The 13,141-nt window shown below is 44.9% G+C and overlaps 1 protein-coding gene across 1 annotated transcript in view; it reads left to right on the top strand.

Annotated features, from left to right (window-relative positions):
- LOC119647757 (protein phosphatase 1 regulatory subunit 16A-like) overlaps positions 1-13,141 on the top strand; it is a 431,507-nt gene that overhangs the window by 44,928 nt on the left and 373,438 nt on the right. The window lies entirely within an intron of this gene.

The following is a 13,141-nucleotide window of genomic DNA, read 5'->3' as shown; positions in this document are numbered from 1 at the left end:
TTCGAGTTGAAACGCCTATTCCCGCCGACATTTGTTTCTGCTTGCGGAGAGGATTGCGACGAACACGAACACACACAGCATGCACGACATTCGGGCGACGTACGAAGGGCTGGCGCCCCTCCCGCGGCCTGTCAACCACATCAGCTGTTTCGCGGTATCGAGCTAATGTCCTAAGAATGAATCGTTCGTTTATTCGTCAGCGTTTTTGGTCAAAGGATAGTATAGGTCCCGGGGCGAAACGTGGATTGGTACCCACGATGGAGCATAAAACCTGGGAAATGCCTGCTGAACCAACACCAACAGCTCTACTACCAAACCCTATCTCCACCTCCACGTGGTGACCGCTGGGAGCTCTTTCATAACGAAAAGCTGCAGACGGAAAAGGATGAAGACGAGTCTCCCGCACCTAAAAACGGGACAAATTGTACCAACTGATCCTCCAGGTTGGGGGTTGGATAGGGCTGACAACCCTACACGGAAAACCGATGTTACGAAGCCACGAAAGCAGCCTCGGACAGGATGGATCTGACAACGACGAACCCGGCAACGACTACGGATTAACGTTTTGCTCATTTTCTCATGGAACGTGCGCTCCTTGTACAGAGATAAAGCTGATGAGCAGCTAGCCGATACCCTGTCCCAATATAGGCTGATAAAACAGCGTTACAAGAGATGCGATGGACAGGGATCGAATCGGAAGAGCCGCTACACCATATATTATAGTGGCCATGCAGTAAAACATGTGCTCGGAGTAGGTTTCTTAGTCAGCCAAAAAATGAAACCTGCCCTTATCGGCTTTGAAAATATAAGCAAAAGGCTACGCACTCTGCGCTTGCGAGGCAAATTTAGAAATATAAGTTTCATAAACATTCACGCCCCTACAGAGGAGACTGCAGAGTCGGAGAAGGATACCTTCTACGAAGCAGTTGAGTGGACCCTCGAAGCCTGTCCCAAGTATGATATCAAAATCATACTTGGAGATTTCAGCAGTCAGGTAGGCACGGAGCCCGTATTCAGGCGTTACGTCAGCTCTCATAGCTTACATAGGGATACCAATGATAACGGACTGCAGATTATTCAGTTAGCAGTATCGCACGAAATGGTTGTTGGAAGTACCTGGTTTGCGAGGAAAGCGGTCCACAAACGGGACGGGACCACTTTCAACCAAATTGGCCACGTGCTGATCAAACGCCGCCACCTCTCAGCCTTAATGAATGTCAGCACATATAGGGGGCCAATATAGACTCGGATCACTGCCTCGTTGGCATGGTACTCCGAGCTCGAATAAGAGCACCACCCAGAATCCCCTCTGACAATCAGGTGAGAGTTAACACTGAGCCATCCACAACACAGCCCTCCGCAACACCTATGAAAGGGAAATGGATGCCGCAATAACGGCAGTCAACAGAGATCCTGGAGATGAAGCATCAACAAATGATCTTCACAATTACCTGAAGAACGTTATCATAAATACGGTCACAAACTTACTTGGCCCCAGTCGTAAAAAGTGTCGGAACGGCAGGTTTGACGATGAATGTAAGTTAGCAACGGAACGGAATGCTGCATACCGGGTAATGTAGCATTCTCAAAGAACGCGGGCACGTGCAGAGACTTATCACGAACTCCGGCGAGCAGAGAAGCGACTTCACAGACGACAAAAGGAAGCCTAGGAGAATCAACAGGTCTGTGAACTCGAATAATACAGTGAGCAACCGCACCAGGCGCGGAAGTTTTACCAAAAAGTCAGCAGGCTTTATACACCTCGATGTTCATCCTGCCGAGACAAAAAGAGAAATCTGATTTCCGACAGAATGGGCATATTAGAGCGATGGGTTGAGTACTTTGATGAGCTACTGAACAATCAGAACATCGGCGAGTTGGAGGTCCCGCCAACTGAAGACGGCGGACAAATACTGTCAAGACCAAGTATTCAAGAAATAGTTCGTGCAACTCATCGGCTTAAAAATCATAACTCGCCAGGAGTCGATGGAATTACAGCCGAATTGGTTAAATATGGAGGCGACCAATTACACGAAGTGGTTCATCAATTTTTGCTCAAAGTGTGGGACCGCGAATCAATGCCTGACGACTGGCAAAAAGGCATTATCTGTCGCATACATAAAAAGGGAGATATCACACAATGCAGCAATTATAGAGGTATCACGTTGCCGAGTACCATCTATAAGATATTCTCCGCTATCTTGCTAGGCCGAATAGCCCCATACGCCCAGAACATCATTGGTCCATACCAAAGAGGCTTCACTCCAGGTAAATCATCAACAACGATCTACGACAAGGGGATGCCCTATCATGCGTCCCCTTTAACCTGGCCCTCGAGAAAGTGATCCGTGATGCTGAGGTAAATGCAAGAGGTGCGATCATTTTTAAGTCTATCCAACTACTGGCGTATGCTGACGATATTGACATCATGGGACGTACAAACTGCGCCGAGACGTACAAACTGCCTTCATCCAGATCGAGCAGGCGGGGCGAGATCTTGGGCTGGACATCAATGAAGGCAAGACAAAGTATATGGTGGTGGTATATGGTGGCAACCAAACAACAACATCAAATCGCACTGGTCAAACAGGAAGAATAAGGAGAGGAGAATAGAACTTTGAGACCGTTGATAATTTCTCCCATCTAGGGTCAAAAATCACAACCGATAACAGCTACGATGAGGAAATCCGCGCACGGTTGTTGTCAGCCAACAGAGCCTATTTCAGCTTACAAAAACTTTTCCGCTTGAAACGTCTCACTATAGGGTCAGAGCTCTTACTGTACAAGACAATGATCTTGTCAGTCCTCATGTATTCCTCGAAAACTTGGGTCCTTAGCAAGAAAAATTGCGAACTCTTGGCCGCGTTCGAGAGAAGAATTTTTGGCCCCCTATATGAGGATGGACGATTCCGAGCGATACCAAATCCATGAGCGATACCATGACCGTCAGGTTGTGGATAAAATCCTGCTCAATAGGTTGTGGTGGGCGGGTCCCTTATTCCGTATGGATGAGAATGATCCAGCCCCGAAAGTTTATAAAGGCCAATATCTATGATAGGAAAAGAAGGCGAGGCAGACCCTGCCTGAAATGGAGCGATAGGGTAGGTCAGAACGCCAGATAGCTTGGTGGACCTCGGCCCAAAACTGGGATGTCTGGAGTTCCTTATTAAGGCAGCCTTAGACCGAATACCAGTTGTTGCGTCGTTTATGATGATGAAGCTTACCAGAACACCTAGAGTTACCGCGACGTTTGCAAAAATGTTGCCGAATATTGGCAAGTCAAAACACTTGTTTCTACTTAGAGTGGTGCGATCCATTCTGCTTTACCATACGCATCTCTTGTGTGAGCAGAGGCGGTTGTAAATTCTCAGAGACGCAAGCAGGTGAACTGTGTTTACCTACTGAAGGCTTTGAGAGTTCAGACCGCCTTTAGAACAACATCAGACGAAACAGTAGCAGTGTTGGCTGCCATCATCCCAGTCGATATTCTGACAAAACAAATAAGGATGCTGTATCATCCAAGTCGTATGGAGGGTTACACAGAACGCTGGAATGCGAGATGGTCAGAATCGTATGGTTTCTGGCAAGATGGGTGAAGTTTTCGATGAGTGGTTGAACGGGTAGGCTGATTCCCAACATTAAGGTATGGCTTCAGTAAAAACACGGAGAGACCGGCTACCACATTACCCAGTTCCTTACGAGATGTGGTGGATATGGTTAGAGGCTGTGTTTGCATCGCCTTGGACCAGATGATTCGCCAAATTCACTTGGATTGGCATACCCGAGGATACAGAGCAGGTGATGTTACACTTCTAGAGGTTGACGATTTAGAGAAAGAATCTGAATCTGAGAGAAGAACTGGTTTACGGTTTTCTCTGGAATTATAAACATGCATAATGAGCTGCTGAAGGAAGTAAGAAGGAAAAAGGAGGAGCAAAAGCGCGGCTGCCTAAGGCCAAATTCGTTTTCAAAATAAAAAATTACTTGTGGTTCGCCGAGACAGGGGCTGGAAAGATTTGATGGTTTTTAAGGATGTGAATCCCGTGACACTCATACGGCTGGGCTTAGGCCGACGCAACTTCCTAAGATTGTTACACCTCCGCGTACGAACTAGAAAAAAATTCTGTATGGCATGGTCACCGCATACTCACACTGCACACTCTCCCACCCTCCCACCCCTGTTCTCGGCAATCTATGCATTATTGACAAGGTTTCTATGGTTCCCGCTGATTATAGCCACCTGAACTTCCGATTCGTATGTGGCCTGCAATAGCAGCTCTTGAGCGACCTTACATTGATTGACTTTCGATTTAAATCAATCAAACTTTTTTAGCGCAGTTAATTACTCTTTGAACTCAGGACATCAGGAAAATTGCCACTTCTGGCAGTGTGCCTGCCTCCTTTTCCCACAGATTGCATTTGGGGTTTCTGTTACATCTGCAGGGAGTGTGATCCTTTTTACCGCACCGTCTGCATCGGTCAGATCAATCAACATCATTTGTTCATATCCCCGTCAAAGGTCCATACCAGAGACACTGGAAGCATCCATTTAAGGAAATTTGCTCTCTATAGCCACAGATCATCCTTCCCAACTTTCAAGTACTTATTCTCTGTCACTGTCGTTAGGCGAATGGTCCCTCTCCTTTGTGCGCCAGTATGCGATTCTGAGGCTGACAAAAGATGACGGCAAACTTTTGGCTTAGAAGTGACCTCATTTAGGTCCTTCCACTGGAAAGGGTTTCGTACCTTTGGGCGCTCAGCACAGTTCTTTGGCTAAGTGCACTTTTGTCTTGACTGTGGAAGTCTTCAACTTTGTAGCTTTTCAACTCCACCATGAAATACCCACTTTGGGTCTTTTGGATTCTGCTGAAATGCCTTTCAAAAGAAATCAGGGTCAAAAAAGTTGTCGGTTTCGTCCAAGGCAGAGGCAACTCAGCAGACGCTGCCTCACCTCCGCCTTGGGAGAAGCGTGATCGAAAGTAATGACAGGTGGTAATGGCTCCATTTATATATAATCACAAACCGTCAGTCAACTTTTTTTTTTGAAAACTTTGATGTTTAACCCAAAAAGGAGGAGTCTGTGGATAACTACAGAGGAAGTAAGTTGCTTTCCAAGTGGTTCGGTCCGTCATCAAGTGGGTGCGGACTCAGCATCTTCAACAAAAAATAGGGTCAGTGGAAAATGACAATCGTCCCGGGACGGTTCCTCAGGTTCTTCTTATTTTTTAGCCTTTTTTTGTCAAATCTGTGTTCAGCTGTCACAATCTTCTCAAGTTGGATATTCTTGAATTCTCTTGAGCTATAAGGGATCTTCCCAACTAGAATGGAACTAACCTAGAGTTCCCAATCATTCGAAGATTTGAATTAAGGTTTGATTAGATTCCTAAGCGTGCACTGCAGCTAAATGTTTTGCATTGAGTGGAATTTAGCCTTTACCCAGTCAATCTTGACAAATGTGACAATATTTCCCGATGGCTCGTCAGGGTCGCAAATCAAACTTGACAGTATTGACAAGCAAGTAGCCCGAATTTGAAGCGCTATCACAAGCGGTAAGAAGGGTTGACAGCTACATTCTTTTAACGGGGTTAGGGGAGAGGGGTTTTCCGGATTCTCTTACATTGCCTTCGCATTACGTTTTGACATTTCATTGAGGTGCTTTTCCCGAAGTGCACCTTTATCTAAATTAGCTGACAGAATCGTCGTTTAACCGGTGAATACTCTGCAGCAATTCTAAAAAGTAACTCGGGTATTTGTCTGCATTGATGGAAAACATCACATTATCAGACTGAAGGTTGCTTCCAGGGCCATTCTACAAAGGATTCCAAACAAAAACTATCATTAGCATTCTTTTTAGGGCTGGCTGGAAACTTCTAAAAAACCTTCCATCACTCTGCGAATTGTTTACACAGTTTGCCTCTCCAAAAGGTCATCTGCAACGTCAAGTACACTTCCCAGCCAGCGTGCATTCATAAATAAGCAACCGTCAGAGTCGTTGACTTTGAGTCGTGTTGTGGAGCGATCCATTCATACCTTCATTATCGTACTTTTAGTGCTACCTATGACACACCTGGATTCCATCACGACGTACCGGGGCCCCATTCAGCCCGTGGTATGCACACCGGGCAACAATACCAGAAAAAGGTGAGAATAAAAAAAATTAACGTTTATTCTCGCCGTGAGGGCAAGTACGTAGACCAACTACTTCACCACCGACTTGAAGGTGCATGCTTAAACGGGCATTTGTTATTGATGGACTTCTTTCTTTTGCTTCGCCATTTCTTCTGAGACTTTTGCTGAATCAGAAAAAAGGAGAACACAGAGCCGTGGTGATATCTCCGTAACTGGCGGCATTCATGATTAAGTAAATCACGCCATGCCACAGAAACGACTACAGCGTTTACCTTTTCCTCTTAAGTATGTGCAATTCCAAATTCCTCCTCTTGTTTTTTGCTCCTCTGTCTTTGGCGGTTGTCTATCGTTGACCCAAATCATCATTAGAAACAACATGACAACAGCTCGTTTCTCGTGATTCTAGTTTCTCACTTTGCCCGTTTAGTTTCCACTTTTTTTTCTGTAGTTTGTAAGCTCCCAATTAGCCTACATTCGAATGTTCTTGCAGACAAGCCCTACAGTGCTGAAGACGGATTACTGGGAAGGAACTTTAGGGAGAAGAATGGGAAAGGCGTATATTTATAGAGCTCCCAATCCAATAGAATAGTTCCATGTGGAACATGATGTAATCCAAGAGTTGAAGCTACAGTAAATGGGATAGCTCCGTGCAAACCAGGTGGTATGGGCTAGTGGTTTGTGGTGGTGTAATTGTTGTGAACTGAAGAAGGAAGGGAACATTGGGTACGAACTTCAACCGTCATGAACTGGGAGTTCTATTTGCATGTGCTCGAAGCGCTCCCTCTGGTCTTCTTTGGCTTAAAAACTTTGATTCGGACTTTTATGTTTCAGAAAAGATGTACTTGCAGCCGAATCCATTAGGATCTACATTTACAACAGTTGTTGATAGAAATTGAATGTATAATCTAAGGAGATTAAATGGAGACAGTTTTAAGCTCCAATCCACATCGGATTGGGTATGGTCCAGCTTGATGAAGCACTCACTCACTCCTCGCGTTCGTACCCGGCCCATGGTAATGAATGTTTGTGATTGTCTTAAGGGAATAGGACAATGGGCTTACTAAAAGCCCGAGTGCTGGAACTGAGATGGTCTAATTTAAGACTCTAATCAGCCTTCAATGATTCAAAATTAGTATCTGAACAATTCCACTTGGTAAACCGGCTCAACGAAAACATCCCCCATCATCTGCTTACTTATTCAAAAAACAGCATTAAAAAAACAACTTGTGGCATCGTCCAGCGGTTACACACAGCACAACCGACGTAAAAATAAACACGGTCACAACCCAGGGAGACAAATGATTTCCAATGCGTAAGCTACGTCAAAAGCAGTAGCTTTTTCAAAATTGTGTCATAAAACGCTCAAAATCGTCTTTTATCCTCCGGAGTCGAAAAAACACCATATATATAGTTGTCCTTCACTCCTTGGTGGGGTATAGCGCGTCAAACACACCTACGCGCCATCGTTTGCGGTTACCTGAAATGCGCTTCAGCTCCTCCTACGACTTCCCGAGATGCTCGCATTCGTCCTCTACTGTTGTGTGCCAAGGGCTCTTAGGTCGACCCCCCACTCGTCGGCCATCTTGGAAGAGTGGATTCCACAGCCCGCAATGTAATTGTCGCTCTTCCTTAATGTGTGACCTATTCACTGCCACTTCCGTCTTACATCGCATAAGAGTGCCTGTTCTGTGCCCCGACCAAGTTCTTCGTTTAGGGTAGTGTCAGACCTGCGTGCTCCAGTGATACGACGCTTGGAGCTTTTAAATAACAATGGAGTTCACTTTCCATGTGCTACTCCCACATACAAGGGTGGTTTAAACGGTTTCCGGCCTAACAATAATACAAGACATTTTTTCTTTAAATTTATTTTTCTACATAGTCTCCTTGTAAGTCTACACAGTTCTCCCATTTCTTTAACTCGACCATATAGTACTCTGCGACTTTCTCTGCAAAATAATTGTTTACGAAGGTGATAGCCTCTTCATTTGACTAAAATCTTTATCTCCCGAGCGCCATTTTTAGATAAGGGAACAAAAAGAAGTCGCTTGGGGGTAGACCTGGTGAATAAGGAGGCTGGTCAAGCAGTTCAAACCGTAATTAGCAGTTTTTCGCCATGGCCACCACAGAGGTCTGAGATGGCGCATTGGCTTGGTGAAACAGAATTTTTTTTTTCTTCAAATCTGGCCATTTTTCGGCAATTTCTGCTTTTAGCTTGTCGAGTAATGATACGTAGTATGCTCCTGTAATGGTTTTCTTGTTTGAAGAAAATCGATTAAGATAACTTCATGACTATCCCAAAAAATAGTCGCTACCACCAGTTTTGACATATTCATAGCCTTTGCTATCTCTCTCACTTTAATTCCACAGCCGTTTAGCACCATTTGGTGAACTTTAGCGATATTATCGTCAGTGGTTGTAATTTTTGGACGTCCTGAATGTTCAACGTTTCCCAAGCTTGTACCGCCACGTTTAAATTCAGCTGCCTGAAACTTCACAATAGTAAATGATGGTGCAAGAGTCCCCGTACACAGCGTCCAACTCATTTTTTATTTACGTAGGAGTATACCCTTTCAAAAACAAATTTAATGACAGCTCGATATTCGATTTTGTCCAATTTTCACAAAAACACTCACATTAACTCACTCAAACGATTGTCAAACAACAACTGTGCGTTCAAAATGGCTGAAATTTTGGTATCTGTCAAAAGATGCGCAACCACATTCCCTAGCTTTTATTGACGAGTGCTGCGATCTTCACGTTGAGGTTGGAAAATTTTCAGACCACCCTTGAAGCAACTCAGAAAGAACACGGTCTCGAATTGATCTTGATGTTGAGATAACTTCATTTCCAGAGTTTAGACAGGACGATGAAAACGGATCTAGCGCTGTTAATACGTCGGGCAACGTCTAGTTCAGTGCCGCGGTCGGCAGAAACCACGATTCCTAGATATATAAATTGATCGACGCTTTCGATACCCTACCCATTAAGGTAGAGTGCGATAACCCGTCAGACTGAGAACCTTGGCTTTGTTGGTGTTTAATCCAACTCTACGTGCCTCTCTTTCCAAATCCAGAGCCATTTGATCAAATTTCATGACGCTGTGAGAGAGTAAACAGATGTCATCAGCCTAGTCGAGGTTTTGAGGAAAGATGTCGTCCTTTGAATTCCCCCACGTCCTCGGGGCAAGGTAGCGTGAAGAACGTCACCGATAACAAGAAGAAATAATATCGGGAACAGGATGCAACTCTGGCGAACTCAGATTTTGACCCCAAAATCCTCGAGCGCGTCACGTCCGGCATCACTCTCAGCGGTCAATAAAGCCTTCAACCCTTTCCGTTCATCGATCCGCTTCCACGTCTTCGCAGTCGAACGTAAGCGGCCATCAGATGGTAATCCCTTTCGGGGTCGATGTCAGCGCCCCTCTTGGTACGCACATTCAGAAGAAATCTCCCGAATCTTCTGCTGATCGCGAAATGGTCGACCTGATTGTCCGTGTAGCTTCGATCAGTAACCCGATACCGGATTCGCGTCTGTACCCACTTGGCTTTCCAGAGTACAAAAGTACATTGATACAAGGAGGATAGGTGTACCCTCCAAAGTCCCACCATCTTACTTCGCTTAGGACTAGAATGTTCAGTTTACATCGCTGGAATCCCCGCTCAAGTTGCAGAAAGCGAGCAGTCGCACACTCCAGAAACTAATCACAGTCTGTTTTCGACAGCCAAAGGTCCCTATCCGAGGCTTTGTTGACGTTTCGGTAACAATAAAGTGTCGAAATTTGCAGGTTATTTCTATCCTATCCCCAGTCGCCTCTTACGAGAAGTAGGGAAGGCTTTGAGTATATTCCTATGCCCTAACTCACAGAGCGGCAGCAGCCACCCTCTTATACCTTCGTAGTGGAAGGACATGTTCGTATCCATCAATCCTATGGAGCCAGGGGTAGCGGAAGGCTAAAACTACCTGAATTGGGAGCAAAGACCAAGTCTTTTCTTTCAATTGAGGCTACAGATTCCCAGAACCATCTGAGTGGGACATCAACATCAATATCCAGAAACCGTAGTGTTGATATATTGCGAGGCTTAGCTACAGCATTCAATGAGGATAGTATAATAGAACCGCTAGGCGCGACAGGCATTTTCCACAGGTCCTTTCAGAAGAAGGTATGTGATGTTCACATCCCCGCCTGTCATTCTCAGAGCTACATAATACAGGAGTCAGGTGATGTGACCAGTGCATAGCCAATTGCGCAACAATAACCCACAATATAGGTCTTAAAGGATTGAGGAATTAATTTGATATACTGGAGAGCTCCGGGAGAGAGAGACATGAATACGAGGAAAGCATAAATTACACAACACATCACATAATACTAAGAGGTGTAAACAATAAGGAACGAGCCAGCGGATTCGTTGTTAGGGCAAAAAAGTGTCAACCGAAAGCCTGGACTAAAATTGAAGTCACAGGTAAACGATTTCTTTGGGTTCCGGAATCCAATACGCTACGCAACAAGGGTTGCGCATCTTAACTGCAGGAAGCATCTGAATTAGTACAATTAAAAGGGCATTCAAGCGAAGGGAATATTAATTCAAGGTGATTGAGGACATTTGCAAGTGAGACTACTTCTGAAAGTCTATAGAACTTTCGGCAATTATCTGCTAATAGTTGGTGGATAGTTAAGACAGAAACAGGGTTTTCCATGGAAAAAGGAGCTGCGGAAGGCGTAGTGCGAAGCTTAGTTACTGGACTGTGCAATGGTGTAATAGACCAGCTTATGGAGACCTAGGCGCGGCAAGCATTCACAAAGAGGAGCTGTAAATTCTAGGAAGTCGAAAAAAGGTAACACCCAAAATTTTTACGAAAATTGGAATGAAAAGAGTTAGAAGAAGAGAATTAAACCAAAGGAATTCATTATCTCTAAAAAAAAAGAAGAGATGACCCACACCAATGTTCCTTGGAACGGCCACCCGGAGTTGAATGGATTGGACAAGAACGAGTGTCCTATTAGACAGACTCAGAAAGGAGACTGGAGGGCTGAGAAAGAGACATAACTCAACAGATGGTTTGCTGAAACTAAGAAGAAAGATTGCAGAGACAGAAAGCTAATCGCACTGTTGGAAGATTGTCTACTTTCCGGGGAAAGGGTCTGGATTCGGTCAGTATCAGGGGAGTAGGAAGATCTGACATATCGGAGTACTCTGGCCTGACACTACCTCAAACGAAAAACTTGGTCGGCACACAGGCTTGGCACTCGTACGCACTGTGATCGGAAGGCGGAAGTGGCAGTGGATAGGTCACACATTAGGGAGGGGGCGACAAATGGATTACGGGCTATGCCATGCAGTGAAATCTACTCTCCCAATAAAGTGGACGAGTGAGTCGCCTCAGACGCATTTGACGGAGAAGAGTAGCGTGCGAGTGCGGTCGCCTCAGGAGATCGTGTGTGGAGCTAAATTGCGTTTTAGGTAACCGCCAGCGATGGAACATATGTGTGGTTAACGCGCTATACCCCGCCAAGGGGTGAAAGGCGACAATATATATCGGAAGAGCTGATTGCGTTTGGGTACAGTACGAAAATACGTCGCTCACCACAGCCGAGTGGAGATGCAGTCGACTCTCCTAGCTATAGCCGAAGAAGAAAGGCTCATCAGGAAATGTGCGACAATGCTGAAGCTTATGTGGTCAACAAGGCTTCTCCAAAAAAACGTCAGCAGAAGCGTCAAAAACGGGCTGATGGAACTGGAAGAGCTACTGGGCCGCATCTCCTTCTACAGGCTAACGTGGACAGCAACAAAAAACGCGTGAAAAATAAAAACAGCCGCATTTTCCGGTGAGAACACTGTAAGCGGCAAACGCATGACGATAAACGAAGTGCGAGGTTTTTTGAGTCCTGGATTTCACCAAGAGCCTTGATTTTCCGCAGGAACATTCAAGTAAGGGAGGATTGCTTGGGAACCAGGAATCTCGTTACTAACATTTATCATTTAGTCTTATTCTCACTTAAATAACTAAATACAGGGTGCGGCAGCATAACTTTCTTTTTTCAAAACTCAATAAAAATTATTGTATGCATCGGAAAATATTTATTTATTTTTTATAATGTAGGTATATGTCTAAAGTTTTTATTTACATTGTTTTGAAGATCAAATCTGTTAGGTGACGTCCCCCATTCTCCATACATTGCGTAAACCGATTTCTGGCGTTTGTCATGACTCTTGTTAGCATAGCAGGTGTTATGTTGGCAATTTCTTCTTGGATGTTGGTCTTCAAATCTTGTAGGGTTCTTGGACGGTTCACATAAACACGGGGTTTCAAAAAACCCCATAGAAAAAAATCACAAGGGGACAGATCGGGAGAGCGTGCCGGCCAGTCCAAATCGCCTCTAATTGAGATAAGGCGCTCTGGAAAATGTTCCCTCAAAACAGCCATCGATGCTCTTGAAGTGTGTGCTGTTGCACCGTCTTGTTGGAACCAAGTGTCCCCCAAATCCAAATTTTCTAGCCGTGGAAAAAAAAAATTCTGTAGCATGTTTACATACCGGTCCGAATTCACTGTCACTGTAACCTCATTTTCCTCAAAAAACCAGGGACCAATAATTCCAGCTGAGGAAATTGCACACCACACTGTGACTAGGTGAATGCAAAGGCTTTTGATGCAATTCTCGAGGGTTGGTGTCAGCCCAGTAGCGCATGTTTTGTTTGTTAACCGACCCACACAAATGAAAATGGGCTTCATCGCTAAAAAAACAATAGCACTCTCGGGAACGACATCAAGAAGAAGCTCACACGCATTCATCCGAGAATTGAAGTGACGTTCTGAAAGTTCCTGCACTATCGCCATCTTATAGGGATGAAAATGAAGATCATCACGAAGAATTCTTCTCACAGAACGATCGGATAGTCCAAAGGCACGCTCCTCACTATTCCAACGCATGATGGCGACTGAACCGTGTCGGGAGAAAACTTTACAGTATCCGCTCTTGAACGAGACCACTAGCGCTCCGCTGTGACATCAA

Source organism: Hermetia illucens, chromosome 2 (assembly GCF_905115235.1).
Source record: "Hermetia illucens chromosome 2, iHerIll2.2.curated.20191125, whole genome shotgun sequence".
Lineage (NCBI taxonomy): Eukaryota > Metazoa > Arthropoda > Insecta > Diptera > Stratiomyidae > Hermetia > Hermetia illucens.
The sequence above is the reverse complement of the archived record's forward strand: the minus strand, read 5'-3'. Positions and strand labels throughout refer to the sequence as shown.